Consider the following 15,522-nt stretch of genomic DNA (forward strand, 5'->3'; position numbering starts at 1 on the left):
GAATTCACAATTAAATCCAGTCCTCTGTAGCCTTATCTCAAAATAGTGGGACATGAGAAATGCACAGAAGATACCCCAAGCAAAGAGCTACCCACTTCTATATTTTTAGGAATGTAGATTCCCTGGCACTTTTGGTGCCCTAAAGGTTTAGAAGCATGAATCCCTTCCAGAGCAGACCTTTGACTGTTCCTGATGTCCTAAGACCCCTATCCAGGTAAATGACAGACATACTGATTGACTCCCAAGGGCCTGGGCTGAAGGCAGACTCTGTACCATCTCTGTAACCTTATCCCAAGAAGAAATGAGATGAGGTATACGCAGAAGACACCCACCCCACATGTAGAACGGGCACTCAATTTCTAATATCTGAGTCTCAGAAAATACAGTTTATGCCACCACTTTTGATACTCTGAGGCTAGGGTCAGTGATGCCTATGATGCCAGCTTCCTTTGGAGCAGGTTCTTTATGCCCTTTAGACCAGACTAAATCATTATTTCATAATTAAACTTCTATCCCAATGAAATGTAAATGAATAAATTTATTGATTTTGTACCTTGCCTGAACAACTCATACCACACATGAAAAAAAAAAAATGAAAGTATTCAATAAAAAAAAATGGGATCTGTTGTTTCCTTCCCAGGTATAATAGTGAGGATAGTCCTTAAAACAGAGCTTACCATATCCTGGGTACCAGGTCCCCATGATTCTAGAAATTTCAATGTGGTAGTTGATAGCTTATAATTATTATTTGATAATTAAATTTTATCTGTAAGGGGGAATTTTAATATAAATCCTCATGAAATAGTATTCTTTTTGGTTATATGAAATGCTATGTGGTATCCAGTTACAAGGGATGGGAGAGCTATGCAAGTGTCTATTAGTCAGGGGCACTAGTTGGAGTTTCTTGATCCCACCTTCTACTGCTGCCTCTGCTGGACACTAGCTATCACTGAGGTCATGAATTACACCTTCCCCCATAAGCATACCCCTCAGCAAAAGAGTTTTATGGGTTTCTAGGTCTATCATGTCATGATAGAAGACTCACTTAATCTCTAAATTCCCTACCAATTCCCTGCTCTTGCTCTTGTTCCCCAAAACACCTTACCACAGTAATTTGCTGCTTCTCCAGAGTGATTTGATCATCTCCACCTTCCAAATCTCACCTTTGTCCAAGCTCCTGGTTCCTCTGATCTCCCAATATGTCAGTTCTGATACTGGATGAGGGAAGTGCTTCCCAAAGTCCCTTAAACTAAGATCTGTCTCCTGCTGCACTGGTTATCTTAATTTCTCCTCTCAAGACTTAGGAAGAAAATCCTTTCTTCTCTCTTGATGAGGAAAATGACAGCCTTCTGAGACTGGATTTTGAGTATGGCTAAAGCTTCATATTCTTCCTCCCTGTACTCTGGACTATATGTGATTCACAAAAATATGTTTGACTATTTGAAAGCGTTTCTAAGTGTGGCTTCATCTGTAGGTCCTTTGCCTTCATATCTCTGGGGGCTGGTTCCTCTACTAAAAGTCCCAAGTTTTCAAACCCTGCTTTTAAGGATATGAGTCCTGATAATACAGTGAAAAGAGTTTGAGAGGCTTGACCTGGGCTTAAATCTCATGTCTCATATTTACTTCAGATATGACCATGGGCAAATGATTTAAAATCCCTAGGCCTCAATTTCCTCATCTGTAAAAGAGGGGATTAGACTAAATGACCTCTAAGCTTCCTTCTAGATCTCTGGTTTTATGATCCAAGTAACTTCTTCAATCATATATTGATTCTTGACTATCTTTAATAATAATTGCATACTTCACAAGACAGAGAAACCACGAGGAAATTATTTGTGAATCTGAGTCTCACCAACCTAGAGTTGCTTAGTGAAAATGATGAGAACATTGAAAGGAAATGAGTATTCCCTCTCAGAACTTGAGACAGAGAAGAGGAAAGCTGACCATAGATTGACATGTACTCTAGATTTGGAAAGAGCACATTTCAAATGGTTCAGAAGAAGAATTGGCCAGACTGTATGGATTAAAATTCTGTAAATGGAGTAAGTTCAAAACGTGATGGAAAACTCTCAAGAATAAAATTCTAAAGACTTATGGGGGGGGGGAACTAATGAAGAAGAAAAATGAGAAATGCCCAGAGGCCAGTGTAGATACACAGAGAACTCATCAAGCAACTTAGATTTAGAGACAAATACAGAAGATGGAAGGCAGGCAGGCAAAAGAAAATGTTTTAGCAGTGCTAAAGCTTCAATGAGCTGAAGTGGCAAGAAATGCTAAACACACACAAAAAAAGTTAAAGCTATATTGGGGAAATAGAAAATCAAAGAAGACATGAGATCTCTGATCCAGATAGTTAGGACAATGATAAAAAAGAGAAGGTTTTGCTTCTCTTTGCTCTGCCAAGGAGAATGATCTTTGGATTAGAAAGGGGGTGGAGGGAGGCAGGGGGAAAGACCAAAAATCACCAGTAGCAAATTAATGCCTGAGATAAGTAAGGAGACAGGCAGAGAGCATCTAGCTATCCTTGATGAATTAGCCACCCAGCCCAGTTGTACTGGATTATCTGGTAGTGAAATTGAATGTGATTGTTGAGTCATTGCAAATGACATTTTAAAGAGAGTGAAGAGATACTGAAAGACTAGAGAAGAGTAAATGTTCTTATTTTCAAAGGATAAAAGAGAACAGTCTTCACACACTACAGGTCAATGAAACTGACTGATTCTTGGGCAAATTGTTGATTGGGCTTAATGTATGTCTAGGAAAGGAAATGTAACTGAGAGCCTGCATGACCTCATTACGATCTGATTATTCCTGAAAAATCTTGTTTTCTCTTTTTGACAAGACTACTAAACTAGTAAATCAGAGAAGTGTTGTGGAGATAGTTTACCTAGATTTTAGCACAGTGTCTGATAAAGTGGTTCATACCATACTTCAGGACAAGATGGAGACAAACATGTAGGGTTCAGCTAACAGTACAATAAGATGATTTCAGAAAACATGAAGGAACAGGTTGAATGATTAGATTCAGAGAGTAGCCTTTCAGAATTTAGTCATTTCAGAATTGTCTTCAGGCAAGTGTCCAGGAGATTTCTGTTTAGCCTCCTACTGCTTACTACTCTAATAAATGATTTGGATAAAGAAACAGCTTAGGTACTTGTCAGATTTGAAGATGTCTCAAAACTAGAAGGGATACTTCCCACCCTGGATGAAAGTACAAGGTCATGGAGACTCGATTAAACAATTTGTCTAAAAAAGATCTGGAAGTTGTAGGGGCTTCAAGCTCATTATAAGTTAAATGTGATGAAAGATGAAAGTCATAGTTTCCAGGAATATGGAGATCATTGACACTTTGGATTCTGCCTTAGTCAGACCACAATGTACTGGTTAATTATGGAAGAATTATGTTCAGTTGTGAGAAACACATTTTAAAAAGAAGACACATGCACAGATGGAGACACAAACAGAGAAAGACAGAGGCAGGGTGAGAGTGTGCAGAAAAGTATATACAGGATATCAAAGCACTTCAGGTTCATAGTACATCAGGAACAGTTCAGGAACTGGGTGCACTTAGGCTGGTGACTCAATGGAACAGGATAGCTGTGTTAAAATAGTTTAAGGGTGCCACCTTCTAGAGGAATTAGTTGTGTTTTGTTTACTCTTCAGTGGGTAATATTGGGAGACACGAGTTTAAGTTGAAAAGAGGCAGATTTGGGCTTGAAATCAGGAAAAAGTCCGAACAATGAGAACAAAATAAAAGGTGAACTGTGCTGCCTGAGGAAGTAAAGGGTTCCTCCTCACTTCAGGTCTTTAAACTAGGTTGGATGATGCATCTGTGAGTATGTTTGAGATAGCATCCCCTGGTCAGGTCTAGATTGAACTCCATGACCTGTAAGGTCTTTTTCAATTCTGAAATGGTGTGATTGTGATCTGTCAAGTGTGTGAGAGGAGCATATAAGTGCTAGGCACAGTTATTCCATTCCCTTTATGCTGTCCATTACACAAGTCACAGTTGCTGTCATGGTTTTTTGTTCTGTTACAGCTGAAAGTCCAGTTGGGAGAGCACAACACCATAGGGCATTTGGGTTATCACTTGTATTATTATAGATAGGTAGATGGCATGTGTATAAAGTGCATATACATCCTCTCAATTCAGCCTGTCTAGACAGTTATACTGTATAGACTAGAAACTGGATTTCCGCTGCCGGTTTGCAATATTACTGGGCTGATGCTTTCCTGCTACCATGGAGGAGTACATAAAATAGTATAGACTTTTGGGGCCCGAGTAGACAGTACGGTTTTCGCAATAACCCGCTAACGGCAAAGGCAGTAGGTATGGAAGGAAGCCCAGGTCAGAGAGGGATGCCCATTTCCTGCTCTTTCTCTCCACTAGGGGCTCCGTCTGGGTGTGGCCAAGGACATCCAGGAGAGCTAAGGAAGAAGCGTTATGAATGGCCCTGGGGCTGTCAATGAACACCTGCTGCTTTGAGAAATCTGACTTAAGGACAAAGAGTAAGGGTGAGGGGGCGAAGCGGCTAGTCATTGTGTGGGGTGAGGGTGTGGGGTGGGAGCCGTAGGTCCCTTTGAGGGTTTTACGTTTTCTAGCCGCTACACAAAAGTGGCCTCTTTTTCAACCCCGGTACTATAATCTTTCTATCCCCATCTGGACCATATATTTCGATCATCCCTCTCACGAGACCTTAATCAGTTTTTAATGTTTCAGGTTTGTATTTGCATCCCTCCTTTCCCCATCAGGGCTAATCCTATACACAGTACGCAAAGTTGTCGGGTAGTGTAGCCTGGAGAGCTGGAGATAATTCTATTAAGCGGCCCGCCTGGGTACACAGGTATCGACTAGCAGAGGCAGAAATGGAACTCCAGGGCTCTGACACTCAATCTAGGGCTTCTCCCACTTGCCTCTAGCGAAGATGCTTAAACCCCTCCCCCGCCGGAGTGTGCTAGGTTCCCTCTGCCGAAAAGAAAAAAGTTCACCCAGCAAGTCCCCGCCGCAGAGCTCCGACCGCCTCCAATGGTGGGTCCTGGGACATGATTTATCGTCTTCTGGGTTCTGGGCAGCCCCGGGCATCCGAGAGCTAGCTAGCGCCGCTGGATGCTGCTGCTGAGGGATGTTGCACGCAGAGAGCAACCCATGGTAAATAATAAATAACTGTTCCAAACCCGGGGTCCTGTCCTCCCAGATGCGATCCCTGCACAGTTCAGTTACTTCCCTCCACGTAAATGCTAGCTCCTTCTCACCATTTAAAAAAGAAAAAAAAACAACACCCTCATCTCTGTGAGCTGCCACCCCGCATCTTAGCTCCCCGGGGTTGCCCCTTCAGTGACCCTCCCTCCCTCCCTCTCCTCGCTTCTGATCGTGCGCTGATCTCCACCCCCACGGTCCACGACTCCCTCCTTCTCTCTCGTATTCGCTCTTCATGCTTCCCTAGCACTGCAGCAGAGGGAGGAGGAGGAGGAAGAGGAGGAGGAGGAGGAGGAGGAGGAGGAGGAGGAGGAGGAGGAGGAGGAGGAGGAGGAGGAGGAGGAGGAGGAGGAGGAGGAGGAGGAGGAGGAGGAGGAGGAGGAGGAGGAGGACTGCGTAGTGAAAGCCCACAGCCACTTTCCCGCCCCTCCTGTCTCCTCTGACACACTCACGGGCTCCTCAGGGAGGATTCACCACTGCACAAGCTGAGAGCGCAAGCAGCCGCAGGAGAGGCAGAGAGAGAGAAAGAAAGAGGGAGCCCTGGGGAGGAAGCCCTGGGGAGGAAGCCCTGGGGAGGGAGCGGGGCAAGGCGACCAGAGCAGCCCCAGCCCCAGCAGCTGCCGCACCTCGATCAGCTTCGGAGCAGGTAAGTGAGAGAAGGCAGCTCGCGCCAAGGTGGCATGGCTGCTACGGATTCGTTTTGCCCTCTTCTCCTTTCCTGGGAATTCCCAGGTTGCAGTTTGGGCAACTTTTTCCAGGTTAACCGGGGGCCAGGCTTTGGAGAGATTCAACTTTTCCGGGCACACACACATGCACACACCGGCAGCTGGGGTGGCGGGTGCTGAGAACTAAGTGATCGGGTCCCCGGGCTTCTATCGGAAAAGGGGGAGAGCCAGGTGAGGGACGGGGGCACCGCTGTGAGGAGCAGTCCATAGAGTGCCTACAGCTACGTGGTTGAGAAACTGAGGATGTGGAGAGGGTTCTCCTGGGATACTCCCAGGGCTAAGGGGGGGGGGGGGGAGAGTAAATGGAATAGTAGTTGTGTGGACATTATTGTAGGTGGGGTATCACTTTAGCCTCTTTTTGCCCAAGAATCTACCGAGCTTTTTATATTGCGGGCAATGGGAGGAGGGTGAGAGGAAATAGAACCCTGAACCCCTCCAGACTTGCCCCTTTAGCCGCTGGCTCAACTTTTTGTGGGCAACCAGCTGCTGCGGACGTCGGTGGGCGAGTGGTAGTAGGCGTAGCTGTGGCAGGACTCATCTAGCTCGGACTTTGTAAAGAAAACCTTGAGAGTAAGAGGGAAGGCTAAAAGCCATCTTTGTCCTATGCCCGTGCGTACTTGCAGATACCTAGAGTGCCCAGCAAATACCTCTAGTAAGGTGTTGGCACCGCACCCGCCCTGCCTCCTCCTTGGTTTCCCAGGAGCGCTCCCTCCGCCTGGGCGTCCCTTGCCCCTATTCCCCTCTTTGGAAATGGCAAAGGCTCTCCTTGGTTGTGTGTGTGATTGCTGGTTTGGTGTGCCCAGCTGGACCACTGGGACTGCGGTAGCGGCTGGTGAAAGTTAGGCGCCCAAGTGGAGGCGGAGCGGGGTCCATGCCGCAGAACCCGGAGCGCCGCGCTAGCGAGTCTGCAGCGATTCCGACACACTTCACTACTGTGCCTGCGGTGGCCACCCCCTACCATTCCCCTCTCCTCTCCCTCCTCTTGTGGGGGAGGCTGAGTCAGGCGGACTGGGGCTGCTTCTTTGACAGCTGGGCTGGAGGACTGAGTGAGAGAGGGAGTGTGTGTGCGTGTGTGTGTGTGTGCGTGTGTGTGTGCGTGCGTGTGTGTGTGTGTGTGTGTGTGTGTGTGTGTGTGTGTGTGTGTGTGTGTGTGTGTGTGTACGCGCGCGCGATGCAGGCTGGCGAGGACTGGTGGGAGAGTGGAAGAAGCAGCCTCAGCCTGGGTACGAGAACGAGCGAGTGTGTGCGTCCCAGCATCTCCAGTGATGGATACCCGCCGGCGCTCCGGGCCACGGCGCCGAGAGAATGATGCCTGTAGATCTGGGAGCCGTCGGGATGACTGCGGAAGCAGCAGAGCGAGCCCAGCCAGGCCGAGAGGGGGGCTGCTGGCTGGGATCGTCCCTGCTCTGCATTGCGCTGCAGTGCGGGAGAGTCCCAGCAGCTTCCGACTGGGGAGGCGGCCGACGGTCCTTGGGGGAGTTTTAAAAAGAAAATAAACATCTTCATGTTCTCTCTCTTTCTTTTGCCCTCAACATTTTCTTTTTTGACTACGTTATAGGAATGTCCTGCTTTAGAAAGCACGGTCTGATGAACTTAATTTAAAAGTTGCTTTACTGTAATTTTATCTTCAGAATCATGTTTGCTTCTCTTTAAGTACGAGGTTTATTTTTTTCAATGAACCCTTCAGTGCTCCTATTCCACCCCCTGCCCCGGCAAGTTTATACACAAAAGCTCCAAGACCAGATGTAATGGGGTTTATGGGAGGTGCTGTCTAGAGGGGGAGCATCTGTTATTATTCTTAGTTAAAGTAAGTGCTTTCACAACCCTCGTCCGCCTAAAATGCTCTCTTCTCATCGTTCCTTTATATTTCATTTTGACATGGAACGTTTCATGTTACATTTTCTTCCTTAAAAACTTATTGAATATTGCACAGCCACAAAGCAGCGTATTCCATGTGCATTGTACGTTTAATATGCTCTTCAGCAAAGGTTGCCTTTCCATTAAAGCTCGTAGATGGAGATTTTCCCCTGTTGTCTTTATTGACCGAACAAAAGACTGCAGGGTGAATGGGGGGGGGGGGGGAGGGGACCCAAGTGGGGATCAGAAATTAGTGTCCACTACAAAGACAAAGGTTCTAGTCCCCCTCCCTTTTTGCCATCGACTGTCTGACCTTGGACAAGTTATTTGCCCCTCCATATTTTGATTTCTCCATCTGTGAAATGTGAGAAACCTGCTCTCCTCCCACCTACCTCTGTCATGGATATTGTGGGGACAGATATAAAGAAATACTGCATCACTAAGCTTAGATAAAAGTTCTATAAAGCAGATTTTATTAAATGATATCCCTTCCAGACAAAAGGAAATAATTTTATTTCTTAAAGTCATTCCAAAGGTTTTCCCCTAATACTGTTAGTTTAATGAAATTTGCCTCTCGGTAAATGCAGACAACAGCTGATCCAAAAATCAAATGCCATTAGCTGCTGCCCAAAAAAACCAAGCAAACCAACAAAAAACCAAAACCAGACCTAGATCTGATTTCTCAGTGTTGTGGATTGAAACAGTCAGATTTAGTTTTCATGACACACTTAAAACGATAGTTGCTTCAAATCAGTCAGAGAAGCTTTATGTTTTTCTGGTGAAATCCTACTAATTATTAGCATAACCATTTCATGTAAGTGCTGTAATGTTGTCAGGGGACTGCTGTGGAGGAAGAGAGGACGCTGGTCTTCATAGAGGTTATAGTAAATGATGTCATAATACTTTGTGTATCACTGCACCATAAAAGGCCATGCATATGGTTGTTACAGGGAAAAAAACACCCTAATTTTTATAAATTAGACTCTAGCTCCTATTTTTATATAAACCTTCTGGTGAGAAATTTCCTTAGTGATCACATCAGATTTAAGAAGAAGTTAAAGTCTTCTTAATGAGTATAATTGTTGTTATCTCTTTCCTTATAGGAACAGTGAAAATGGTCTCTTCATGCTATGCAGCTGCTGCAGGGAAACATCTCTCATTTGTGAATATAGACTATTTTAACCATACGGCCAATAATTTGGCTGAATTGCTGAGGTTTCCCTGTATCACAGCATTCGTATCAGTGCTTGTTTAAGCAAAAACTCATCAATTAGATTAGATCTGTTTGTAAACCTAGGAGGGAGAAACCACAGCTGTTACTGCTTTGGTACATCACAGATGATGTTTTTCTTTGGAACTTGTTTGGACCAAGACAAAAATAAAAATGTTGTGGTGTACTGGTTTTGGAGCTTGTTTCCTTAATTTAGGCAGCTGTGAGTAAAAAAAAAAGTGACCCTTTTTGTTTTTAATGAGTCTTGCTAGTAATGTATCATAGATGTCAAATTGCACTGCAGTGATACAAAATGGGGTTGAGCAAGATATCAAATTAAAAGAAATTTTAGCATTTAGAGGTATTCATTGGAAACCTTTTTCGGGGTAGGACTGATGTTTTTATATTGTGATAGATTTTCCTTTTTGAAAGAATGGAATAGTATGAAACAGAGTGATATATGTTGTCAAGTATCTGAATGGATTATGCATTTTCTGTATTTTTAAGAAGACAATAAAAAGTGGCCTGGATTAGCTGTTTAGAATGATGATGATGGTGATGAACTTAAATTTTTGTATAAAACTATAAAATACTTTTTTGATTGAAATAAGTGGTTTTGTATTGTACAATTTTTCTATGTATTTTTTAATTGTAGAGATTAAATTTGTATCTTTATTACTTTTAATTTGGTAAACCAAATATCTCAACATTGCTGCAACATTATCAGTGAGTTTTTTTAAATCTTAATTTTGTAGCTATCAAAGGACAAAATCAGTAACACCAAGATTTTATCTTTTTTCTGATCATCTAATTAGCACACTATGCCTCAGTCTTTTCCTACAAAGAAAAAAAACAGATTTAGTGCAATCACTATTTTTTACAAAGGATAGTTAAATTAAGATAGCCATCCTAAAAAATTAAAATAGGTTACTAAAGACTGAGACTAGGAAGACAGCCCTCTCGAGCCTTTTATTCCATAAGACCAAAGGCTGATTGAATTTGGAGCTTTTTAAAATGAGCAGTTGCCCCAGGCCCTCACAAATTTGAGGGCCCTTGAAATCTCCATTTTGCATTATATAAATTCAACTGTAATAAATGACTCATCATCATTGGAGGCAGTCCCTTGTGACTGATTGCCCATAGACCCCACCTGTTCTTAATCTGCCAGAATAATTATATTCATAAAGAAGAAAGTAGACAGACATGGCCAAATGAAGGAGGGCTTCATCTTTATTGTAATTTACATCCACGTTCTAGCCCTGTGTATTCGGGATCCTATACTGACCAGTTTGGAGTCTCCAAATCGAAGGGTGCTTGAGTCAGTTTGTAGAGGATCCATGACTGGCTAGAAATTTCTACACGCTATTTTAGCTGGCCCAGAAGATGTGTGTGGAATTGCATTATATCTCCAACCACAAGAAACACACATTCAAAAGAAATACCTTTAGAATAAAATAATATGCAAAACCCAGTTTGTATAGTTATTCATACCTATTGAAAGCAAAGAGGGGTTAAGTTTCATTTCTAAAGAAATGTGAATGTTTTTTATGCCTAAAGCTGTCTATGAGATGGCAGAGAAAGAAGTAAATTTCAGGGAAGGGAGACAGCTTTGTAAAGGAGTGGGAATGGAGGAGTGCTGTCTGTGAGGAACTGAGAGATGGCCATTTTGACTGGGTCAAAGGTAGAGTGCAGGAAGGGAAATGATGAGTGTGTGACATGGCTGGAAAGATAGGCCAGTGACTATCTTTACCATATCTGAAAATTTTCTGATTTCACATCAGCTATCACATCTTGCTATTTCTAATTCCATAGGATCTTTCACATTCCATCTTCTCTTTAATCACACAGTCTTTAATTTAGACCTTCATCCACTCATACCCAGACTATTGTAATGGTCTCCTAATTGGTCTTACTCCCCCAGTTCTCTCTCCTCTCCGACCTATTTATTCTTCACCGAGCTGCCAAAGTGATCATCCTCAAGTGCAGTCTTGACTCTATTACTTTGGTACTCAAAGTCCATTGACTCAGTATTACCTCTAGGATAAAATGTAAACTCCCCTGTTAGTCTTTTCACAACCTGACCTTGGCCTGTCTTTCCAACCTCAGTGCCTATTATTCCCCTTTCTGCATAGTATGGCCCACCCAAAATGGCCTTCTCTCATCTCCTCATTGTGTGAGTCATTGTGTGACCCTGGTCAAGTCACTTAACTTCTATCTGCCTCCATTTTCTCAACTGTGAAATGGGTTAATACTCAATTGTATAACTAATTGTATAATACTCAATTGCCTAAATAAATAAATGAGACTCAAATGTGAGAATAACAGCACCCATCTCCCAGAGTTGTGAAGATCCAATGAAAACAAAGTTGTTAAATGCTTATTCCCTCCCCTTCCCCTCCCACCTAATAGAACCCCCCTACTTCCTTCAAGTCTCAGTAAAAGCACTTTTCTGTGGAAGACTTCCCTGATCTTCCAACTTCTACTGCTCTCAGCCCTTGGCCGCCTTGTACTTATTCTGCATGTACTTATATGCGCATGTGTTGTGTCCTCTGCTCCTTGAGAATAGGGATCGTATATGTATCCCCAGCACCTGATATGGTCACTGAGTAATGGATGCTTGTTGACTGAATGCTTGATTGGACCGCTTATCTAAGCCAACCTTGTGGATCACCTATTCCATCCATTTGTTGCCCCTAAACACAGCCATCTCACCAGGAGTAGGGGGAAGAATGTGTTGGGATAATATTTTAAAATTAAAAACCAGACACAAAAACCTATGATATTATAAACGTATTGAATAACAAGAAACCATCCCCAGGTCTCTTGAAAGACTCTTGCTAATCACCCATGGCTTATGGACCATATTAAAAGAATCCATTTCAGGTTGAATCCTACATACAGAAAATAAAGTGAATGACCGAACAATCTGAAATGTAAATTAAACTGCTTAGGTCAAAATGTTTATTTAGATTTTTTAAATCTTCAAACAATGAAGTGTCTAAGACTCTAAACAGAGTAAAACAATTTATATAACTAATTGACTTTCGAATTATGAACCTTGAGATGACTGGGGGATACGAGATTTTCACAATTCATTTCATAAACAGAGACTTTCCATAAACAAAACTAAGGAAAACAACTAGACATCAGTAGTTCACATTCTCCCAAGCAGTGGGATATTGATTTGATTTATTTCAAAGGATGCTAAAAAGTTTTCAGATTTCTTTAATGGATACTCAAACAGCCAGTGATACCAAGTCTTTAAGTATAGAGAGACTGAAATACTCCCAGTGTCTGGAATTATCTCCCACCACTTCCTTGAAGGTGTATGTGCGAAGGATCCAGGACATTGGATCAGAGATCGAGAGCCAGAAGAGACCTTAGAGCTCATCTAATCTTATACTTTCTAAATCTTATAATCACATAGCCCAATAGTAAAATGTTTTGAGCATGTACCCTAACTGTATGTCAGTCAGTCATTTTTCAGTCATGTTTGATTCTTTATGACCCCATTTGGGATTTTCTTAGCAAAGACACTGAAGTAGTTTGCCATTTCCTTTTCCAGTTCATTTTCCAGGAACTGAGGCAAAAAATGGTTAAGTGACTTGCCCAGGGTCACACAGCTAGAAAGTGTCTGAGGCTGGATTTGAATTCAGGTATTCCTGGCTCTAGACCTGGTCCTCTATCGGCTGTGCCACCAAGATGCCCAACTGTATATACATTTATTAATAAACTACATGCAATTCCAACTCTACTGAGAGGGATAGAATTAGAGACTGATTCTGTGACTTTATTTGCACAAGGAATTCTGGAGTGAGAAAACTCCTTCCAGTGATACAGACCAGCACCTCCTCTGCAGCTTGGAGTCTCAGAGAGCTGCCTAGAATAGAGAGAAGTTAAATGACCGGTCCAAGGTCACTCAGCCAGTATGTGTAAGAGGCAAAACTTGAATCCAGGTTTTCCAGGCTTCAAGTTCGGTTCTTTTTCCACAGCTTTCTATGCTCATATATTATGTAAATTATAAAGCATACATAAAAATAGAACTTATAAGCAGGTAGGTAGAGTAGGTAGAGTGCTGGACCTGGAGTCATTAAGATCTGAGACACCTAACCCCAGACTTAACCCAGACTATGTGACCTTAGGCAAGTCACTTAAGCATTTTCAGTCTCAGTTTCATCATCTGTAAAATGGAGTTAGTAATACCTACTTTCCAGGGTTGTTATGAGGATAAAATGAGATAATATTTGTTAAGTGTTTTGCAAATCTTGAAGTGCTATATAAATGCTAGCCACTATTATTAAAATAAGTTGAAGATAAAATAAATATTTTGAATAATTTAAATTTTATATTATTTATAAATGGTATGAAACCTTTTATCTACTAAAATATTAATGATGATGTATTTAATGAGAGCAATTTGATTGAATTTTCTTCATTTTTTAAAAAAAAAATTTGGTTTAAAGCTATGTGCTATAGCAAATCAAAGGTCTGGTTTTAAGTTGAGTTTATTTTGACACTGGATTTTCTTAACTGTCATACCTGAAAAAGATAGTTCAAAAGGATAACTAGATCCAAACAGAAAGAGTATGTCATTAACTGTGCTTACTAAACCATAATAGTCATCTTCAGTATCATCCATCAATTATGCAAAGGTTATCATTGAAATTCAAGTGAATTCCAACAACAAAAAAGATGGCCTTGAAAGCCACTGAAACTCTTTATTTGGGACTTTTTTTTTAACAAGTTAAAATTTGGCTTCCAATTTTTTAAAGTGTGCAGATACATGAATTTTTTAAAAAATGACATTTTTAGCAACAAAATCATATAATAGTGGAAACATTTCTAAGTATGTTTTTCTCCCCAAAAAGCTCTATTCATAGCACAAAAAGCCAGTTGCTTCTTGCTCATTTTTTCCTTTTCTTTTTTCTCACTAATTTTTATAATGTTGCTTTTGTCTTAAAAGAGACAAATGCATGTTTTTTTCCAAATTTATCTGCAATTTTGCATACTCCTGACAGCTACTTATCATCACAGAAAAAATCAAAAAAACCTGGGAAATGTATCTTATTGTAAAAGAAAAATGTATAACATTTAAATTTGACAGCTTTCTTAAGTTTTGCCATAAAATAACCTGCTTATTTTTGTGGGGGGCACAAAAGATGTTAAGTTACTTCCCATCTGAATTCTTGTCATAATTATTAGGCTGTCGTTGTTTTACTTCAAATTTGGCTGATGGAGAACTCTTACTAGGAGCAGGGCAAGGGTCAATTTGCCCCATTTTTTGTTGATCACATGTTCTAATTAGTTCAATCCACTGTTTCTTTGTGGGAATCTTTTTAAGCCACTTGTCCATTTTATGAGGGTTACTTAAAACTAGGCAATATCTTCAGGAAATCCGTTTAACTAGGCACATTAAACTGTAATGCATGGCATTATGCTGAAAATGAAGGAATGAGCCTGCCATTTTCAACCCTTCCATGTGGAGTAATTCCCACTTTTCCCTGAAGATATCTCATATGCCCTAAATATCATGTGACTAGCTGATATTTGCACCAAGTAAAGGTACCACTGTCAATCCAGATATTAAATATCAATCAAATATATTTTTTAAATGTTAAAAACTAAATATTAATATAAGCTTTAACATTTTTTTCCTGATTCTCAGTAGATGATCTTGCATCCTGTTCTTTAGAGACCACTGATCTGGTCAACTCCATTTCACAGATGAAGGTCCTACAAGGTTAAGAGACTTGCCCAAGGTCACATAGGTAATAAACATCAGATGTAAAATTCGAACCCAAGATCTTTGACTTTATCACCACACCTCTCTCTACTATATCACATTGCCAAATGTGGCTTGGACCCTCCTTCAAACCTTCTTTTTGATCACATGCCAATCTCCTCTCTGAAGAATCAAAGTCATGGTATAGTGGGGGGAAAGTCCCCCCACAACAAAACACTTGGCCAGGGATCAATTGGCTTTTTTTTTAGTACAGCCACTAGTACTTACTAGATTTTTGACCTTGAGTATATCTCTTCTCTTCAATTTTCTCTTCAATAAAATGAAGGGACTGGACTAGATGACATTTCAGTTCCTTCTAGTTTTAACATTATATAGAATTCCAGCCATATTTCCAAGAAATGGAAGATGGTCAGAGAAGCACATACATTCCTTCCACTGACTTTGGTTTCCTCCCTCCCCCTCTGCCAATCCTCCTCAAACCCGCCAGCTTACAGGCTTTCTGATAGGAAGAGACTTAAGGAGAACCAATCAAGGGCTCCCACCTACTTCTAGCATGCTTTGAAAGAGCCACTTGAGCCCACAAGAACTTGACATTTTGATTCCATGTTTCTGGTTCTTGGTTTTGCTTTCATAGGAACACCAGTGGCACATATTCTGATGCTATTTCCTCCACATTTCAGGACCAAAATTCTGGAAATGAATCAAGGAAACATTTTGATGGAAGATTGATTTCTTTTTAAAGATGAAGATCTGAGATACTTCATCTTTTCCTTAAAAAATACCCACCTGA

General features: G+C 41.5%; 1 protein-coding gene across 1 annotated transcript in view; it reads left to right on the forward strand.

The window, feature by feature from the left end:
• Window positions 1-5,591: 5,591 nt before the first annotated feature.
• SV2C (synaptic vesicle glycoprotein 2C) overlaps window positions 5,592-15,522 on the forward strand; it is a 285,651-nt gene continuing 275,720 nt past the window's right edge. The window contains exon 1 of the mRNA XM_072606380.1: window positions 5,592-5,843. The gene's annotated coding sequence lies outside the window, so the exon portion shown is untranslated. The remainder of the gene's footprint in view (window positions 5,844-15,522) is intronic.

The sequence above is a fragment of the Notamacropus eugenii genome, chromosome 4, assembly GCF_028372415.1.
Source record: "Notamacropus eugenii isolate mMacEug1 chromosome 4, mMacEug1.pri_v2, whole genome shotgun sequence".
Lineage (NCBI taxonomy): Eukaryota > Metazoa > Chordata > Mammalia > Diprotodontia > Macropodidae > Notamacropus > Notamacropus eugenii.